Consider the following 22,818-nt stretch of genomic DNA (forward strand, 5'->3'; position numbering starts at 1 on the left):
ATCCTAATCATTGGGGGGGGCACGCCCCCCATAGAAGTGTGCATCCTAATTTTTATCCTATAAATATTGTTCAATGTTTATCTTAGCCCATATAAATAATATTCAATATTTCTCCTAATGTTTATCCATTCTTGACTGATGGCCAAGCTTTTGGAAGCCCTCTTAATGCACCGCTACACTTTCCTGTGCCAAAAGCTTGGATTGTTGGTCCGCGTCGCTCTCCTTTTGACACTATGTCGAAGTGCCTCCGACTGTCATGCTACGGGAATAAAAAGCATGTCATCATCATGATCATCAACCATGCAAACATCGGCATGCAGATGCTTGTTATGATGATGTAATTGCTTCATTATCATTTAAGGTGCGTATGAAGTTCTTCCTTGAGTTCGGAGTGAAGCAATTAAGGGAAGGAACCTTCATCAACCAAGAAAAAGATGCCCAATACTTGCACAAGAGGTTTAAGATGGATGATGTTAAAGGGGGAAAGACACATATGCCAACCACATGCCAATTTGACCTTGATCCCAATGGTAAAGTGGTAGATCAAAAGGTATATCATTCTACACTTGTATCCTTGCTTTGCCTTTGTGCATTGCTACTTGTGAGCTGCATTGGGATTTCCTCGAAGAGGAGAGGATGATGCAGTACAGTAGACATAAGTATTTACCTCAGTTAAGTGTTTGGAAATGTTGCATGGAAAACAAAAAAATATCTAGGCACACGCAAGATCTATCCATGGAGATGCACACCAACGAGAGGGGAGGTGTGTCTATGTACCCTCATAGACCATAAGCGGAAGCGTTTATTAACGTGGTTGATGTAGCCGAACTTCTTCGTGATCCAACCGATCGAGTGCCGAACGTACAACACATCCGCGTTCAACACACGTTCAGCTCGGTGACGTCCTCGCCTTCTTGATCCAACAAGATGGCGAAGTAGTGGATGAGTTCCGGCAACACAACGGTGTGGTGACGGTGATGGTGAAACTATCTCTGCAGGGCTTCACCTAAGCACTACGAAAATATGACCGAGGGACGAAACTGTGGAGGGGGGCGCCGCACACGGCTAAGCAATTGTCGCGGTCTTGTGTGGCGCCCCCTCCCACATATATATAGGTGGGGGGAGGGAGGAGCAGTTAACGAGGTGCCCCAAGTGGGGCCGAATCCCACTTGGGGTCCTGCCCCTTGCCGCGCCCCCCTTGCCTTTCTAGGTGAGTTGGGAAAGGCAGGGGAGGGTGGCGCCCCCCCCTTTCCTTTCTCCCATGTGGAGGGGAAGGCAGGAGGGGCTAGCCCTCCCGCTTTCCTTCCCTAGGGCTGGTGGCCAGGGAGAGGGGAACGCCAGCCCCCTTGTGGGCTGTGTGTCTCACCCCTTGGTCCATTAGGCCCATAGACCTCCTGGGGGTGTCCGGAACCCCTTCCGGTGCCCCGTTGACTAACCCGTGCACTCCGAAACTCTTCTGGTGTCCGAATATCATCGTCCTGTATATCAATCTTTACCTCTGAACCATTCTGGAGCTCCTCGTCATGTCCGTGATCTCCTTCGAGACTCCAAACAACATTCGGTCACCAAATCACATAACTCATATAACACTATATCGTCAACGAATGTTAAGCATGCAGACCCTACGGGTTCTAGAACTATGTAGACATGACCGAGAGACCTCTCCGGTCAATAACCAATAGCAAAACCTGGATTCCCATATTGGCTCCTACATATTCTACGAAGATCTTTATCGGTCGAATCATACATAATTCCCTTTGTCTCTCAGTATGTTACCTGCCCGAGATTTGATCGTCGGTATCTTTATACCTAGTTCAATCTCATTACCGGCAAGTCTATTTACTTGTTCTGTAATACATCATATCGTAACTAACTAATTAGTCATTTGCTTGCAAGGCTTATTATGATGTGCATTACCGAGAGGGACAAGAGATACCTCTCCGATACTCGGAGTGAAAAATCCCAATCTCGATCCATGCCAACTCAACAAACACCTTCGGAGAATCCTATAGAGCATCTTTATGATCACCTAGTTACGTTGTGACATTTGATAGCACACAAGGTATTCCTCCAGTATCCGGGAGTTGTATGATCTCATGGTCGAAGGAACATGTATTAGACATTCAAGAAAGCAATACCAATAAACTGAATGATCATATGCTAAGCTAACGGATGGGTCTTGTCCATCACATCATTCTCCTAATGATGTGATCCCGTTATCAAATGACAACACATGTCTATGCTTAGGAAACCTTAACCATCTTTGATCAACGAGCTAGTCTAGTAGAGGCTTGATATGTCTCCAACGTATCTATAATTTTTGATTGCTCCATGCTACTTTATCTACTGTTTTGGACTATATTGGGCTTTATTTTCCACTTTTATATTATTTTTGGGACAAACCTATTAACCGGAGGCCCAGTCCAGAATTGCTGTTTTTTGCCTATTTCAGTGTTTCGAAGAAACAAAATATCAAACGGAGTCCAAACGGAATGAAACCTTCGGGAACATGATTTTCTCACCGAACATGATCCGGGAGACTTGGACCCTGCTCCAAGGAACAACCGAGGCGGTCACAAGGGTGGGGGGCGTGCCCTCCCCCCTGGATGCGCCCCCAACCTCGTGGCCCCCCTGTTGCTCCACCGACGTACTCCTTCATCCTATATATACCTACGTACCCCCGACAGATCAAATATGGAGCCAAAAACCTAATTCCACCACCGCAACCTTCTGTATCCACGAGATCCCATCTTGGGGCCTGTTCCGGAGCTCCGTCGGAGGGGGCATCCACCACGGAGGGCTTCTACATCAACACCATAGCCTCTCCGATGAAGTGTGAGTAGTTTACATCAGACCTTCAGGTCCATAGTCAGTAGCTAGATGGCTTCTTCTCTCTTTTTGGATCTCAATACAATGTTCTCCCCCTCTCTTGTGGAGATCTATTCAATGTAATCTTCTTTTTGCGGTGTGTTTGTTGAGACCGATGTATTGTGGGTTTATGATCTAGCTTATCTATGAATAATATTTGAATCTTCTCTGAATTCTTTTATGTATGATTGAGTTATCTTTGCAAGTCTCTTCGAATTATCCGTTTGGTTTGGCCAACTAGATTGGTAGTTCTTGCAATGGGAGAAGTGTTTAGCTTTGGGTGCAATCTTGCGGTGTCCTTTCCCTGTGACAGTAGGGGCAGCAAGACACGTATTGTATTGTTGCCATCGAGGATAACAAGATGGTTTTTTATCATATTGCATGAATTTATCCCTCTACATCATGTCATCTTGCTTAAGGCATTACTCTGTTTTTAACTTAATACTCTAGATGCATGCTGGATAGCGGTCGATGAGTGGAGTAATAGTAGTAGATGCAGAATCGTTTCGGTTTACTTGTCTCGGACGTGATGCCTATACACATGATCATACCTAGATATACTCATAACTATGCTCAATTCTATCAATTGCTCAACAGTAATTTGTTCACCCACCGTAGAATACTTATGCTCTTGAGAGAAGCCACTAGTGAAACCTATGGCCACCGGGTCTATTCTCATCATATCAATCTCCATTACTTTAATACTTGCTTTGTTTTTACTTTGCCTTTAATTTTCACTTTGCATCTCTATATCAAAAATACCAAAAATATTATTTATCATCTCTATCAGATCTCACCCTCGTAAGTGACCGTGAAGGGATTGACAACCCCTAATCGTGTTGGTTACGAGTAGTTATCGTTTTGTGCAGGTACGAGGGACTTGTGCGTGATCTCATACTGGATTGATACCTTGGTTCTCAAAAACTGAGGGAAATACTTATGCTACTTTACTGCATCATCCTCTCTTCTTCGGGGAAATCCAACGCAGTGCTCAAGAGGTAACAAGAAGAATTTCTGGCGCCGTTGCCGGGGAGTTTGCGCAAAAGTCAACCATACCAAGTACCCATCACAATCCCTATCTCTCGCATTACATTATTTGCCTCTCGTTTTCCTCTCCCCCACTTCACCTTGCCGTTTTATTCGCCCTCTCTTTCCCAATCTCCTCCTCTCTTTCCTGTTTGCCTTTTTTCGTTGCCTTGTTGTTTGCTCGTGTGTTAGTTTGTTCACCTTGTCACTATGACTAGTCTCTTATCTTCTCCGTTATCTCCCGAGAATGAAGTTTTAAATTTTAAGCAAAGGGAGGGAGAAAATCTAAAAGACGCTTGGTATAGAATTTGCAATGCTCAAAATAGATCTACCAGGAAGCAATCTACTTCAGTTCTTCTTCGTAATTTTTATGTAGGTGCTAATCCTTGGTTTAGATATATCCTTGATACCATTACTGGAGGGAATTTCTTGGGTAGCCACACTTTTGATTCTTATAATGCTTTAATAGATTTATTTGGCTCACCACCTCTTTTGATTAATGGAACTATGTTAACTTTGGAGCATGTTATGCAAAGACTTGAAATTATTGAGAATAAAGTTGCTACCATTGAATCAATTGAAACTCTTGATAAAAAGATCCACAATCAAATTACCCAATATGGATCTAAGGTAGGAACAACTTTGAAAAATATTAAAGAAAAAGAACCCATAGTTAATGAGAAAATAAATCTAGATTCCACAAGAATCGATAAACTTGAGGGTATCATTAACAACTTGGGAACCACTTTTTCTTCCATGCAAAACACTCCAAGTTCATCTACTAAAAAACCTAAGCTTACTTATGTTCCTAAGAGTAAGGGTGAATCATCTAGTAAGGAAACTGCGGATCTTAAATCTATAAGTGTTCATCCCAATCTTTTTGCCATCATTAAGGAACCATTTGCTATGAATGAATTTTTCGATCTTGTGCCTAAGAGTTTGCTAATTACTAGAAAGAAATAAATTTCTAAGAAAGATAGATGCCTCGTTGAAGAATTGCCCACCAAAGATGGCAAAACCTAGATCTATCCTTGCTTTTATGCCTAGCTAGGGGCATTAAACGATAGCGCTTGTTGGGAGGCAACCCAATTTTATTTTTTGTTTTTTGTTTTTGCTTCTGTTTAGGAATAAATAATCCATCTATCCTCTGGTTAGATGTGGTTTTATGTTTTAATTAGTGTTTGTGCCAAGTAGAACCTATAGGATAAGCTATGATGATAGTTGATTTGATTCTGCTGAAAAACAGAAACTTTGCGCTCACGAGAAAAAATTCAATAAATCACAGAACGTGATTTTGCATTGATTATTTTTGCTGCTGATCAATAAACAAATTTTACAGTACTTCCTATTTTGGTAGAATTTTTAGAGTTCCAGAAGTTTGTGTTAGTTACAGATTGCTACAGACTATTCTGTTTTTGACAGATTATGTTTTTCGTGTGTTGTTTGCTTATTTCAATGCATCTATGGCTAATAAATTAGTTTATAAACCATAAGGAAGTTGGAATACAGTAGGTTTAACACAAATATAAATAAATAATTAGTTCATTACAGTACCTTAAAGTAGTCTTTTGTTTTCTTTCACTAACGGAGCTCACGAGATTTCTATTGAGTTTTGTGTTGTGAAGTTTTCAAGTTTTGGGTGAATTCTTTTGATGGATTATGGAACAAGGAGTGGCAAGAGCCTAAGCTTGGGGATGCCCATGGCACCCCCAAGATAATCCAAGGACACCAAAAAGTCAAAGCTTGGGGATGCCCCGGAAGGCATCCCCTCTTTCGTCTACTTCCATCGGTAATTTACTTGGAGCTATATTTTTATTCACCACATGTTATGTGTTTTGCTTGGAGCGTCTTGTATTATTTGCGTCTTTGCTTGTTAGTTTACCACAATCATCCTTGCTGTACACACCTTTTGAGAGAGCCATACACAAATTGGAATTTGCTAGAATACTCTGTATGCTTCACTTATATCTTTTGAGCTTGATAGTTTTGCTCATAGTGCTTCACTTATATCTTTTGAGCGTGATAATTTTTGCTCTAGTACTTCACTTAGATCTTTTAGAGCACGGTGGTGGATTTGTTTTAAAGAAACTATTGATCTCTCATGCTTCACTTAGATTATTTTGAGAGTCGTTAATAGCATGGTAATTTGCTTAATATTAATATACTTGGTATTCAGGATATGTGAAACTTTCTTTTGAGTACGTTGAATACTAAGATAAGTTTGATGCTTGATAATTGTTTTGAGATATGGAGGTGATAATATCAAAGTAATGCTAGTTGGGGTGATTATGAATTTAAAGAATGCTTGTGTTGAAGCTTGTGATTCCCGTAGCATGCACGTATGGTGAACCGCTTTATGATGAAGTTGGAGCACAATTTTATTTATTGATTGCCTTCCTTATGAGTGGCGGTCGGGGACGAGCGATGGTCTTTTCCTACCAATCTATCCCCCTAGGAGCATGCGTGTAGTGCTTTGGTTTTTGATGACTTCTAAATTTTTGCAACAAGTGCATGAGTTCTTTTGATTAATGTTGAGTCCATGGATTATACGCACCCTTTCACCCTTCCACCATTGCTAGCCTCTCTAATACCATGCACTTTTCGCCGGTATCATACACCCACCATATACCTTCCTCAAAACAACAACCATACCTACCTATCATGGCATTTCCATAGCCATTCCGAGATATATTGCCATGCAACTTTCCACCGTTCCGTTCATATGACACACATTACTTTTGTCATATTGCTTTTTGCATGAACATGTAGTTAACATTGTATTTATGGCAAAGCCACCATTCATAATTCTTTCATACATGTCACTCTTGATTCATTGCATATCCCGGTACACCGCCGGAGGCATTCATATAGAGTCATATTTTGTTCTAAGTATCGAGTTGTAATTGTTGAGTTGTAAGAAAAATAAAAGTGTGATGATCATCATTATTAGAGCATTGTCCCAGTGAGGAAAGGATGATGGAGACTATGATTCCCCCATAAGTCGGGATGAGACTCCGGACGAAAAAAAGGGGGCCATAAAAAAAAGAAAAGGCCCAAATAAAAAAAATGAGAGAAAAAGAGAGAAGGGATAATGATACTATCCTTTTACCACACTTGTGCTTCAAAGTAGCACCATGATCTTCATATTAGAGAGTCTCATATGTTGTCACTTTCATATACTAGTGGGAATTTTTCATTATAGAACTTGGCTTGTATATTCCAATGTTGGGCTTCCTCAAAAGTGCCCTAGGTCTACGTGAGCAAGCAAGTTGGATGCACACCCACTTAGTTTCTTTTGTTGAGCTTTCCTATATTTATAGCTCTAGTGCATCCGTTGCATGGCAATCCCTACTCACTCACATTGATATCTATTAATGGGCATCTCCATAGCCGCGCCCATTGATATGCCTAGTTGATGTGAGACTATCTTCTCCTTTTTGTCTTCTCCACAACCACCATTCTATTCCACATATAGTGCTATGTCCATGGCTCACGCTCATGTATTGCGTGAAAGTTGAAAGAGTTTGAGATTACTAAAGTATGAAACAATTGCTTGGCTTGTCATCGGGGTTGTGCATGATTAAATACTTTGTGTGATGAAGATAGAGCAACAGCTAGACTATTTGATTTTGTAGGGATAACTTTCTTAAGCCATGCTATTTTGAGAAGACATGATTGCTTTGATTAGTATGCTTGAAGTATTATTACTTTTATGTCATTATGAAATTTTTTCTTGAATCTTTCGGATTTGAATATTCATACTACAATTAAGAAGATTTACATTGAAATTATGCCAAAGTATCACTCCGCATCAAAAATTCTTTTTTATCATTTACCTACTCGAGGACGAGCAGGAATTAAGCTTGGGGATGCCTGATACGTCTCCAACGTATCTATAATTTTTGATTGCTCCATGCTACTTTATCTACTCTTTTGGACTATATTGGGCTTTATTTTCCACTTTTATATTATTTTTGGGACTAACCTATTAACCAGAGGCCCAGCCCAGAATTGTTGTTTTTTGCCTATTTCAGTGTTTCGAAGAAACAGAATATCAAACGGAGTCCAAACGGAATGAAACCTTCGGGAACGTGATTTTCTCACCGAATGTGATCCAGGAGACTTGGACCCTGCTCCAAGGAACAACCGAGGCGGTCACGAGGGTGGGGGCGTGCCCTCCCCCTGGGCGCTCCCCCTACCTCGTGGGCCCCCGTTGCTCCACCGACGTACTCCTTCCTCCTATATATACCTACGTACCTCCGACAGATCAAATATAGAGCCAAAAACCTAATTCCACCACCGCAACCTTCTGTATCCACGAGATCTCATCTTGGGGCCTGTTCCGGAGCTCCGCCGGAGGGGGCATCCACCATGGAGGGCTTCTACATCAACACCATAGCCTCTCCGATGAAGTGTGAGTAGTTTACCTCAGACCTTTCGGTCCACAGTTAGTAGCTAGATGGCTTCTTCTCTCTTTTTGGATCTCAATACAATGTTCTCCCCCTCTCTTGTGGAGATCTTTTTGATGTAATCTTCTTTTTGCGGTGTGTTTGTTGAGACCGATGTATTGTGGGTTTATGATCCAGCTTATCTATGAATAATATTTGAATCTTCTCTGAATTCTTTTATGTATGATTGAGTTATCTTTGCAAGTCTCTTCGAATTATCTGTTTGGTTTGGCCAACTAGATTGGTAGTTCTTGCAATGGGAGAAGTGTTTAGCTTTGGGTTCAATCTTGCGGTGTCCTTTCCCAGTGACAGTAGGGGCATCAAGGCACGTATTGTATTGTTGCCATCGAGGATAACAAGATGGGGTTTTTATCATATTGCATGAATTTATCGCTCTACATCATGTCATCTTGCTTAAGGCGTTATTCTGTTTTTAACTTAATACTCTAGATGTATGCTGGATAGCGGTGATGAGTGGAGTAATAGTAGTAGATGCAGAATCATTTCGGTTTACTTGTCTCGGACGTGATGCCTATACACATGATCATACCTAGATATACTCATAACTATGCTCAATTCTATCAATTGCTCAACTGTAATTTGTTCACCCACCGTAGAATACTTATGCTCTTGAGAGAAGCCACTAGTGAAACCTATGGCCCCCGAGTCTATTCTCATCATATCAATCTCCATTACTTTAATACTTGCTTTGTTTTTACTTTGCCTTTTACTTTTCACTTTGCATCTCTATATCAAAAATACCAAAAATATTATTTATCATCTCTATCAGATCTCACCCTCGTAAGTGACCGTGAAGGGATTGACAACCCCTAACCGCATTGGTTGCGAGTAGCTATCGTTTTGTGCAGGTACGAGGGACTCGTGCGTGATCTCCTACTAGATTGATACCTTGGTTCTCAAAAACTGAGGGAAATACTTATGCTACTTTACTGCATCATCCTCTCCTCTTCGGGGAAATCAAACACAGTGCTCAAGAGGTAGCAAGGCTTACTAGGGACATGGTCTTTGTTTATGTATTCCCACATGTATTTGAGTTTTTGATCAATACAATTCTAGCATGAATAATAAACCTTTATCATGAATAAGGAAATATAAAATAACAACTTTATTATTGCCCCTAGGGCATATTTCCTTTAGTCTCCCACTTGCACTAGAGTCGATATTCTAGATTACATTGTAATGAATCTAACACCCATGGAGTCGCGGTGCTGATCATGTTTTGCTCGCGGAAGAGGCTTAGTCAATGGGTCTGCCACATTCAGATCCGTATGTATTTTGCAAATCTCTATGTCTCCATCCTTGACCTGTTCATGAATGGAGTTGAAGCGTCTCTTGATGTGTTTGGTTCTCTTGTGAAACCTGGATTCCTTTGCCAACACAATTGCTCCAGTGTTTTTACAAAATATTTTCATTGACCCAATGCACTGGGTATTACACCCAGATCGGATATGAACTCCTTCATCTAGACTCCTTCATGTGCTGCTTCTCAAGCAGCTATGTACTCCGCTTCACACGTAGATCCCGCCATGACGCTCTGCTTGGAACTGCATCAACTGACAACTCCACCATTCAATATAAATACATATATGGTTTGTGACTTAGAGTCATCCAGATCAGTGTTGAAGGTAGCATCGATGTAACCATTTACGACGAGCTCTTCTTAGCTTCTTCATAGTTCATAGGTTTGCCATGGTCTAATAACATAACTTCCAGGAAAGGATTACCGCACCACTCTGGTGCGGATCGTGCTCTGGTTGACGTACGAGGTTTAGTAGTAACTTGATCTGAAGTTTCATGATCATTATCATTTGCTTCCTCTCTAGTTGATGTATGCATCACATGAACGGTTTTCTGTGATGTGCTACTTTCCAATTCGAGAGAAGGTACAGTTACCTCATCAAGTTCTACTTTCCTCCCACTCACTTCTTTCGAGAGAAATTCCTTCTCTAGAAAGGACCCATTCTTAGCAACAAATGTCTTGCCTTCAGATCCGTGGTAGAAGGTGTACCCAATAGTTTCTTTAGGGTATCCTATGAAGACACACTTCTCCGATTTAGGTTCGAGCTTATCAGGCCGAAGCCTTTTGACATAAGCGTCGCATCCCCAAACTTTAAGAAACGACAGCTTAGGTTTCTTGCAGAACCATAGTTCATACGGTATCGTCTCAACAGATTTAGACGGTGCCCTATTTAACGTGAATGCGGCTATCTCTAATGCATAACCACAAAACGATAGTGGTAAATTGGTAAGAGACATCATAGATCGCACCATATCTAATAAAGTACGGTTACGATGTTCAGGCACACCATTAGGCTGTGTTGTTCTAGGCGGCATGAGTTGTGAAACAATTCCACATTGTTTTAAATGAAGGCCAAACTCATAACTCAAATATTCACCTCCGCGATCAGATCGTAGACACTTTTTTTCTTGTTACGATGATTCTCCACTTTACTCTGAAATTCTTTGAACTTTTCAAATGTTTCAGACATGTGTTTCATCAAGTAGATATACCCATACCTACTCAAATCATCTATGAGAAGTCAGAAAATAATGATACCCGCCGCATGCCTCAACACTCATTAGATCGCATACATCGGTATGTATTATATCTAGTAAGTCATTAGCTCGCTCCGTTGTTTCGGAGAACGGAGTTTCAGTCATCTTGCCCATGAGGCATGGTTCGCAATTATCAAATGATTCATAATCAAGCGATTCCAAAAGTCCATCCGCATGAAGTTTCTTCATGCGCTTTACACCAATATGACCTAAATGACAGTGCCACAAGTATGTTGCACAATCATTATCAACTTTGCATCTTTTAGAATCAATATTATGAAGATGTGTATCACTACGATCGAGATTCAACAAGAATAGACCATTCATCAAGGGTGCATGACCATAAAATATATTACTCATATAAATAGAACGACCATTATTCTCCGATTTAAATGAATAACCATCTCGCAATAAACAAGATCCAGATATAATGTTCATGCTCTACGCGGGCACCAAATAACAATTACTTAGGTCTAAAACTAATCCGAAGGTAGATGTAGAGGTAGCGTGCCGACGACGATCACATTGACCTTGGAACCATTCCCGACGCGCATCGTTACTTTGTCCCTAGCCAATCTTCATTTATTTTGCAGCTCTTATTTCGAGTTACAAATATGAGCAACCGAACCAGTATCAAATACCCAGGAGCTACTACGAGCATTAGTAAGGTACACATCAATAACATGTAGATCAAATATACCTTTGTTCACTTTGCCATCCTTCTTATTCGCCAAGTATTTGGGGCAGTTCTGCTTCCAGTGACCATTCCCTTTGCAGTAGAAGCACTCAGTTTCAGGCTTGGGTCTAGCTTTGGGCTTCTTCCCGGGAGTGGCAACTTGCTTGCCATTCTTCTTGAAGTTACCTTTCTTTCCCTTGCCCTTTTTCTTGAAACCAGAGGTCTTGTTAACCATCAACACTTGATGCTCCTTCTTGATTTCTACCTCCGCGTCCTTAGGCATTGCCAAGAGTTCAGGAATCGTTTTATTTATCCCTTGCATATTATAGTTCATCACGAAGCCTTTGTAGCTTGGTGGCAGTGATTGAAGAACTCTGTCAATAACACTATCAACTCGAAGATCAACTCCCAGCTGAGTCAAGTGATTATGATACCCAAACATTTTGAGTATGTGTTCACTGATATAACTGTTCTCCTCCATCTTGTAGCTATAAAACTTGTTAGAGACTTCATATCTCTCAACCCGGGCATTTGCTTGAAATATTAACTTCAACTGCTGGAACATCTCATATGCTCCATGACATTCAAAATGTCTTTGAAGTCCCGGTTCTAAGCCGTAAAGCATGGCACACTGAACTATTGAGTAGTCATCTGATCGAGCCTACTAGACGTTCATAACATCTGCAGTAGCTCCCGCAACATGTCTTTCACCTAGCGGTGCATCAAGGACATAATTCTTTTGTGCAGCAATGAGGATAATCCTCAAGTTATGGACCCAGTCCGTGTAGTTGCTACCATCATCTTTCAACTTAGCTTTCTCTAGGAACGCATTAAAATGCAGGGAAACGGTAGCTCAGGCCACTGATCTACAACATAGATATGCAAAACTATTAAGACTAAGTTCATGATAAATTAAGTTCAATTAATCAAATTACAAATGAACTCTCACTTAAATAAGCATCCCTCAAGTTATCTAAGTGATACATGATCCAAATCAACTAACCCATGTCCGATCATCACGTGAGATGGGGTAGTCATCAATGGTGAACATCTCTATGTTGATCATATGTACTATATGACTCACGTTCGATCTTTCGTTCTCCAGTGTTCCGAGACCATGTCTGTAAATGCAAGGTTCGTCAAGTTTAACCCAAGTATTCTGCATGTGCAAAACTGTCTTACACGCGTTGTATGTGAACTTCGACTCTATCACACCCAATCATCACGAGGTCCTTCAAAACGGCGAAATTTGGCAACAGTGCATACTCGGGGAGAACACTTTTATCTTGAAATTTAGTGAATGGATCATCTTATAATGCTACCGCCGTTCTAAGCAAAATAAGATGCATAAAGGATAAACAACACATGCAATCAAAATATGTGACATGATATTGCCATCATCATCTTGTGCTTTTGATCTCCATCTCCAAAGCATTGTCATGATCTCCATCGTCACCGAATCGACACCTTGATCTCCATCGTTGCGTAGGGGTCGTCTCGCTAACTATTTCTTCTACAACTATTTGTAAAGCATAACGATAAAGTAAAGCAATTACATGGCGCTTGTATTTCATACAATAATTAAGAGACAACCCTAAGGCTCCTATCGATTGTCGATATTACAAAACATGATCATCTCATACATCAACATATATCACATCATATCTTGTCCATATCACATCACAACATGCCCTGCAAAAACAAGTTAGATGTCCTCTATTTTGTTTTTGCAAGTTTTACGTTGTTGCTACAGGCTTCTAGCAAGAACCGTTCTTAACTATGCAAAAATCACAATGGTGATTATCAAGTTTGCTGTTTTGACCTTCTTCAAGGACCAGCCATAGTCAAATTGATTCAACTAAAGTAGGAGAAACAGACACCCGCCAGCGACCATTATGCAAAACTAGTTGCATGTCAGTCGGTGGAACCGGTCTCATGTGCGTGGACATGTAAGGTTGGTATGGGCTGCTTCATCCCACAATACCGCTGATTCAAAATAAGACGTTGGTGGTAAGCAGTATGACTATCACCACCAACAACTCTTTGTGTTCTACTCGTGCATATCATCTACGCATAGACCTGGCTCGGATGCCACTGTTGGGAAATGTTGGATGGAAAACAAAAAAAAAATCTACACACACCCAAGATCTATCCATGGAGATGCATAGCAACGTGAGGGGAGAGTGTGTCTACGTACCCTCATAGACCGTAAGTTGAAGCATTTGTTAACGCGGTTGATGTAGTCGAACTTCTTCCCGATCCAACCGATTGAGTACCGAACGTACGTCACCTTCGCGTTCAGCACACGTTCATCTCAGTGACGTCCTTGCCTTCTTGATCCAGCAAGAAGAAGAAGTAGTGGATGTGTTCCGGCAGCATGACGGTGTGCTGACAGTGATGGTAAAACTCTCTCCACAGGGCTTCACCTAAGCACTACGAAAATATGACCGAGGGACAAAACTGTGGAGGCGGCGCCACACACGGATAAGCAATTGTTATGGTCTTGTGTGGCGCCCCCTTCCACATACATATAGGTGGGGGGAGGGAGAAGTGATAACCACAAGTATAGGGGATCGCAACAGTTTTCGAGGGTAGAACATTTGCAAGTATTAGCAGGTGAGTTGTCAATTCAACCACACCTGGAGATTAATTATCTGCAGCAAAGTGATCAGTAGCAAAGTAGTGTGATAGGTTTGATAATAGTAGTAGCAACAATAGTAACGGTGACAGTGCTAGCAGTAATTTTGTAGCAAGTGCAACAGTAACGATAGAAGTGGTAACTTATCAAGAACAATATAAGAGAAATTCGTAGGCATTGGATCAGTAATTTGTTGGATGATATTCATCATGTGACATTCATAACCTAGGGCGATACGGCACTAGCTCCAGTTCAATAAATATAATGTAGGCATGTATTCCATAAATAGTCATACATGCTTATGGAAAGAACTTGCATGACATCTTTTGTCCTGCCCTCCCATGGTAACGGGGTCCTATTGGAAACTAAGAGATATTAAGGCCTCCATTTAATACAGAACCAGAACAGAGCATTAACACATGGTGAATACATGAACTCCTCAAACTACAGTCATCACCGGGAGTGGTCCGGACTATTATCACTTCAAGGTTGCCGGATCATAACACGTAGTAGGTGACTATAACTTGCAAGATCGGATCTAGAACATGGATATAATGGTGATAACATAAACGGTTCAGATCTGAAATCATGGCACCCGGGATCAAAGTGACAAGCATTAAGGATGGAAAATTCATAGCAACATCAATCTTAGAACATAGTGGATACTAGGGATCAAGCCCTAACAAAACTAACTAGATTACATGATGAATCTCATCCAACTCCTCACTGACCAGCGAGCCTACGAAGGAATTACTCACTCCCGGTGGGGAGCATCATGGAATTAGCGATGGAGAAGAGTTGGTGATGACGAAGAACGAAGACCCCCTTCTCCGGAGCCCCAAACGGGCTCCAGACCTAGCCTCCCGATGAAGAACAGGAGGTGATGGTGGCTCCGTCTTGTGGAACGTGATAATTCTTTCTCCTTGATTTTTTATGCAAAAATGTGATTTTATTGCGTAGGTTTCAGGGTCTGCGGGGCCACCAAGTGGGGACAACCCACCTGGGCGTGCCTGGAGGGGGGCGCCCTGGTGGGTTGTGCCCATGTAGGTGCCCCCCTCCGGTGGATCTTGGCTCCAAAAATTCTCTTTATTGATATAAAAAATCCTCGTAAAGTTTAGTTCCATTCCGAGAACTTCTATTTCTGCACAAAAACAATGCAATGGTAGTTCTACTGAAAACAGCGTCAGTCCGGTGTTAGTTTCATTCAAATCATGCTAATTATAGTCCAAAACAAGAGGAAAAGCGTTAGAAAAAGTAGATACATTGGAGACGTACCAACTCCCCAAGCTTAAACCTTTGCTTGTCCTCAAGCAATTCAGTTGATAATCTTAAAGTGAAAAAGAAAAACTTCTACGAACTCTTTTGCTCTTGTTTGCATAAATAAGCTTAAACAACACCCAGGTTTTCAGCCAATATTATAACTAACCATGCCAACAATAACTCTTTCAAAATTATATTAACTCATATCAATGACATAATCAGCTAGCAAGCAATAGTAAGATATCTCAAACAGCAACACATTATCAAAACAACCATGTTATAATATGGCAATAGTGGTATCATGCTAGCCCTTTTGTGAGACCGCAAAACATAAATGCAGAGCACCTCCAAAGTTCAAGTAGCGACTAAACATTGTAATTCATGGTAGAAAAGATCTAGTCATGATGCACCCAACATTAACTACACACAATGCATCAGCATGACAGTAGTGCTCTTAGGTTCTGGCGCTTATTTTAGAAGGTGATGACACAACATAAAAGTAAATAGATAGTCCCGTCGCAGAGGGAAGCAGTGATTTGCAGAGGTGCTAGAGCTCAAGTTTTTAAAACAGAGGTAAATGATAGTTTAAGACATGCACCCTTCTTGTTTACTTCACGACCATCAGTTATCAATATCTTCCATGCTAAACACGCTAGTGGTGGTTCCCAAGTGATAAAGTGAAGGTTATGACTCCGTTGGAGTTTTTGATTGATTATTTGTAAGTTCTTTTCTGTTTGCAGTTTGGGACTGGGCATCCTTATTACCGCTCTTTTCTCGTGTGATGGTGAGTGAATAAACACTCATCCTGAGAATAACCCGCTTAGCATGGAAGATACTGACTACCTCCTGTCATTCCATGAATGATCCAGGCACACAAAAAGGATATTTATTTGAAGTTTTTAGAGATGGCACATGCAAATTTACTTAGGACAGCAGGGTAATACCGCATATAGGTAAGTATGGTGGACTCATCTGGAATAACTTGGGTTCAGGGTTTTTGATGTAAACACGGAATTCCCCTTACACTACAAAAAATACACTTCCGTGATGATACGTGTTTGTCACAGTAGGTCACATTTTTTGTCATGCATGTAAATCCATGATGATTTTATGACAGAATCAAGATAGTCATACCTGTGCTGTCGTAGAAGTGTTCCATGACATTACCAAAATTATCATCATGGAAGTGTCCACTTCCATGATCATAAATCGCGCGTCGTGGAAGTGCTTTCGTCAAGGGTGATCGACACATGGCATCCACCGTAACGGGTCGCCGTTAAGCTATCGGGTCTGGTTTTGGATCCGATAACCCGCTAACAGCCACGACCAATGGGGATTTTCCACGTGTAAATTTCTCATTGGCTGGAGGAACCACGTGTCGGCTCACCGTTGGTACAGATGTCCTCCACTCATTGGACCGAAGGCGCCTATGATACGTCGACGCGTGGCACGGCCCAACAGAGGCCCATACCTGTGAAAAGGTCAGCCAGTTTGACTTGGTTAAATGGTAGCGGGCCAGCCCACGAAAAGCCTATTAATGGCCTATTCGCATATAGCCCATTTACAGCCCGCTAACCCATGGCCCGTGAAGGCCTATCCGAATTAGGCCCAGTAGTGTCATCTGGGCCATCCAATATGATGCGAGCCCATTTTAACTTCCGCCCATGTATGGCCCATGACGTCTTTTGGCCCATATGAGGCCCTTTGTAACTCTTGGCCCATTAACGGCCCATGGTGAAACTAGCTCGTAATGAATAGTGTATCACTTTGTACCTATTAACGACCCATTATTACATTGGGCCGTTTCTAGCCCATGTTATCTTTCGGCCTTCTCAGGGCCCATTTATTCTTGGGCTCATTTCTAGCATTCTTTTAGTTACGGTCCATTACTGTCCCTTTCAGCTCGTGGGCCAAATTCAGCCCGTGGTTACAGTCGGTCCGTTTGTGGTCCGTTAATCCGTTGGGCCATTTTCATAGCGTCATCAAATACGGCCAATTAACGACAGCCCATTATAGTCAGCCCATGAATAGACGATTCCAACTCTAGCCCATTTATGGCCCATAATGCGGTCTGTTATTGGCTCGTAGAAGGCCCATTGATGATATGGCCCGTAGAAGGCCCATTGTTTCTACGGCCCGTAGAAGTCCCATTGTTTCTGCGTCCCGTAGAAGGCCCATTGTTTCTACGGCCCGTAGGAGGCCTAGGGTTACTACAGTAAATATGTAGCCCATGGTTATGTTGGGGAACGTAGTAATTTGAAATTTTTTCCTACGCACACGCAAGATCATGGTGATGGCATAGCAACGAGAGGGGAGAGTAATGTCCACGTACCCTCGTAGACCGTAAGCGGAAGCGTTATGACAACGCGGTTGATGTAGTCATACGTCTTCACGATCTTACCGACCCAAGCACAGAACGTACGGCACCTCCGAGTTCAGCACACATTCAGCTCGATGACGATCCCCGAACTCCGATCCAGCAAAGTGTCGGGGATGAGTTCCGTCAGCACGACGGCGTGGTGACGATGATGATGTTCTACCGGCGCAGGGCTTCGCCTAAACTCCGCGACAATATGACCGAGGTGGAATATGGTGGAGGGGGGCACCGCACACGGCTAAGGAATGATCACGAAGATCAACTTGTGTGTCATGGGGTGCCCCCCTGCCCCCGTATATAAAGGAGGGAGGGGGGAGGTGCGGCCGACCAAGGAGGGCGCGCCAAGGGGGAGTCCTACTCCCACCGGGAGTAGGACTCCTTCTTTCCTAGTCCAACTAGGAGAAGGGGGGAAAGGAGGGGAGTGGAGAAGGAAGGGAGAGGGGGGCAGCGCCCCAAACCCTTTGTCCAATTCGGACTAGGCTTGGGAGGGGCGCGCGCCACCTCCTGGCTCCTTCCCACTAAGGCCCATTAAGGCCCAATACTCTTCCCCATATTCCCGTAACTCCCCGGTACTCCGAAAAATACCCGAATCACTCGGAACCTTTCCGAAGTCCGAATATAGTCGTCCAATATATCGATCTTTACGTCTCGACCATTTCGAGACTCCTCATCATTTCCCCGATCTCATCCGGGATTCCGAACTCCTTCGGTACATCAAAACTCATAAACTTATAATAAAACTGTCATCGAAACCTTAAGCGTGCGGACTCTACGGGTTCGAGAACTATGTAGACATGACCGAGACACGTTTCCGGTCAATAACCAATAGCGGAACCTGGATGCTCATATTGGCTCCCACATATTCTACGAAGATCTTTATCAGTCAAACCGCATAACAACATACGTTGTTCCCTTTGTTATCGATATGTTACTTGCCCGAGATTCGATCGTCGGTATCCAATACCTAGTTCAATCTCGTTACTGGCAAGTCTCTTTACTCGTTACGTAATGCATCATTCCGTAACTAACTCATTAGCTACATTGTTTGCAAGGCTTATAGTGATGTGCATTACCGAGAGGGCCCAGAGATACCTCTACGACAATCGGAGTGACAAAACCTAATTTCGAAATACGCCAACCCAACATGTACCTTTAGAGACACCTGTAGTACTCCTTTATAATCACCCAGTTACGTTGTGACGTTTGGTAGCACCCAAAGTGTTCCTCCGGTAAACGGGAGTTGCATAATCTCATAGTTACAGGAACATGTATAAGTCATGAAGAAAGCAATAGCAACATACTAAACGATCAAGTGCTAGGCTAACGGAATGGGTCATGTCAATCACATCATTCTCCTAATGATGTGATCCCGTTAATCAAATGACAACTCTTTTTTCCATGGCTAGGAAACATAACCATCTTTGATAAACGAGCAAGTCAAGTAGAGGCATACTAGTGACACTATGTTTGTCTATGTATTCACACATGTATTATGTTTCCGGTTAATACAATTCTAGCATGAATAATAAACATTTATCATGATATAAGGAAATAAATAATAACTTTATTATTGCCTCTAGGGCATATTTCCTTCAGGTTATTGTGGCCTAGTTTTTAAAAATAGGTTATTGCGGCCACTAGCAAACCGCAAAAAAAAAGAACTGCACTGACTACAAGCAAAGAAATAAAGAAACAACAAGGAAATAAATAAGCAAGCAACGTATGCTACGATATCATGACTATTACACATATTACTTCCACTGGGCATCAAAGTTCGCCACCAGTGCAAATATAGGTAACAAAGCAGCATACACTACAAAAAAAAGACACATCCGTGACATTTTGGGCCGAATGAAAATTTTTACTGTCATACTTATGACACTTCTATGACGATAATTGTGACAAAACCTGGTATCATCATAGATGTGGTGGGCTCCTACTTCTATGACAAAAAATCATAATAAAAAATGGGCTTTTCGTCCTGGGCGGGCCGGTGACATAGCTGCAGACATTCTTTGGGCCGTCTATGACGGAAAAAACCGTGGTAGAAGCGAGGGCGAGGAAAATTTTGGGGAGTTCCCGGTTATGGTGGGTGATCGGGGGCCGAGTGATGCGCGTTTCTCTCGTACACGTACGCGTGTGTGTGCAAGGCGTTGGCTCTAACTGAACCCGAGCGAGGCGTTGGGCTCGAACTAAACCCAAGCGATTGCACTGCAGGCTACGCATTACTGAACCCGAGCGATCGATCGATGGCTGTTAACTGAACTCGATCGAGCGATTCCTTCGCTACTGCTGCTAACTGAAGCCGATCAATGTTGCCTCTGGATGAACAGTGAGTGTTGCAGGGGGGTTTGGATGAACAGTGAGCAGTGGGGGTGGATGAATAGGACCCTGTGGCATTGCCTCTGGATGAACAGGACCCCGATCGATCGAGCCGGTTGGGGCTGGATGAACAGGACCCCGTGGAGGGATGGATGAACAGGACGACCCCGTGGAGGGCTGGATGAATAGTAGACGGTGGAGGGGTGCCCATGGAGGGGTGGTTGAACAGGAGCCCGTGGAGGGGTAGTTGAACAGTAGCCGGTGGAGTAGCGCGTGCTGGAGGCTGGATGAGCAGGAGCCCGTGGAGGCTAGAGGAGGTCGACGGTGGAGATGAACAGTATCCCATGGAGTCCCATTTTGCGGTTCGCCACACCCCTCCCGATGAACAGGACCCTCGTTTCGACCATAGCGCTCCAACACAAGTCCGTTTCGTCCGTTTTGCGGTACGCCACACCCCTCCCGATCAACAGGACCCCCATTTCGACCGTAGGAGGTCCGTTTCCTCCATTTTGTGGTACGCCAGACCCCCCCGATGAATAGGATCCCGTTTTGAACGTGGTCGGTCGAACACAAGGCCGTTTCCTTCGTTCTGCGGTACGCCAGGTCTCGTTTCCATTGCTTGTTCCGTCCAAGCCGGTTGGCTCCCACGCGTTCCGTTGCCTGTTGATGAACACGACGCATTCCGTTGCCTCCCCATGAACACGACACATTCCATTGCCTCCGCGTGAACACGACTGAAGACGCAGTTTCTTCGTTTTGACCCAGCCATGTACACGAGCGTTGGCCGTACGTATGCGCGAGTAGGCGTTCGAGACCCCGCCCGTATGTACGTACGTGGCCGTATTTTCTTTCTTGCACACTGGCCGTTGTACGTACGTGTACATGCTACGTGCGCGCCTCTACTACGACATGTGCACACCTCTTCATCCACTAGTACGTACGTACACGTCCGCGACCAGAATGACAACACTATGTACGCTTCGACCAGGTGGGTCCCGAGTGTCAGGCACTTCCTTGCGTGCGAAGATGTAGCTGGTGGGTCCAAGCAGTCAAGGGGGCTAATCGTTTTTTTGCCCGGACGCACTTCCTTGCGTGCAAAGGTGTAGCTGGTGGGTCCCAGCAGTCAGGGGGGAAACATTTTGTTCGCGAAATACGGTGGCCCGTTCGATGGGTCCCCGCTATCAGGTGGAGGAATAATTATTTTGCGTGTAATAAGGAGGCACTTCCTTGCGGCTGCCGTGGACCCAGCTATCAGCCTCTCCATGTATAGTACTCTTCCGAAGGAAGTCAGTCGTTGACCACATTGACCACACCATGCCGAGAGCACCACGGCGGTGGACGATGGCGAGGCCTAGGAAGGGGACGCCGCGGAGCCGGGGAAGACACAGTAGTGGATGCCCACGCGAAGAGGAGTACGAGGGTTCACTGGTTCGGCTGCGGTGTGAGGCTGCCGTCGTCGCAGAATAACAGGGGGTGTGGGTGAGTAAAGGGATGGCCTGGCCAGCGGTGGGAGTAGTAGGGGGCGGTGAGGCCTCCGCGGCATCACAGCCGGCCACGGGAGGCAGGAGCACGCGACACGACCGGCGCTGGTTTGGGCGGCTGGAGCAAGAAGACCAGATGTTGAAAGAGCACTACGGCCATTGGATGAACATCGTACGGTAGCAGGAGCTAGAATCGTTCATATTGACTAAGTTGACAAAGCTCTCCATCCCCGTCAACTTGGTAGGCCCACAAGTCAGCCTCCCACTATGCTGGGTTCCAGCTGGCAGGGGGAGTATTCATTTTTTTGTGCGTAATAAGGAGGCACTTCCTTGCATGCGAAGATAACTGGTGGGTCCGACCTGTCATCGAGGGCACGTTTTTTTTGCAAAATACAGAGGCCCTTTCGATGGGTCCCAGATGTCAGGTGGAGGAATCATTATTTTGCGCGTAATAAGGAGGCATTTCCTTGTGTGCGTCTGTGGACCCAGCTATCAGCCTCTCCACACACAGTCTACTTCTGATGATGTCGTTCGTTGACCATGTTGACCATGCCACGCCGAGCGCATCCAAGGTGGTGGACGACGGCGAGGCCCCGGACAGCAACGAGCCGGAGATGGGAAGATGGGGGAGTAGAGTCACAGACGAAGAGGTGTACGAGGGTTAACTGGTTCTAGTGCGGTGTGGTTCGGCAGTCGGTGGAGAAGAACATGAGGTGTGGAGGGATGGAGGGATGGCCTGGCCAACGGTGGAGTAGCGCTTCATAGCGAAGCGTGCTAAGCAGAGCTGCTAGCAGCAGGAGGCGGGAGGTGGTCCCGGTGGCCCTGGAGGAAGAAGACGAGAGATTGAAGATGGATGCCGGTCGTTGGATGTAAATCCAACGGCTAACATGTCAGAATCATTTGTTGACTAAATTGACAACGACTTGCGTTGGCTTCGACCTATTGGCCCACATTTCAGCCTCCAAAAATGTGGCACGTATTCAACCCATTTTTTCAGAATTTATAGTCATTTTTTTGCGCGGTAGAATTTACAGTCAATTTGATCTTTTTTTTTTGAATTATAGCCAGTAGCTGGGCTAGGTGAACAAATAATGTAGCGTCCATGCGGCCCATTTATTTTATTTCTTAAAAAATTACATGCCATT

Source organism: Triticum aestivum, chromosome 3B (genome assembly GCF_018294505.1).
Source record: "Triticum aestivum cultivar Chinese Spring chromosome 3B, IWGSC CS RefSeq v2.1, whole genome shotgun sequence".
NCBI classification, from domain to species: Eukaryota; Viridiplantae; Streptophyta; class Magnoliopsida; order Poales; family Poaceae; genus Triticum; species Triticum aestivum.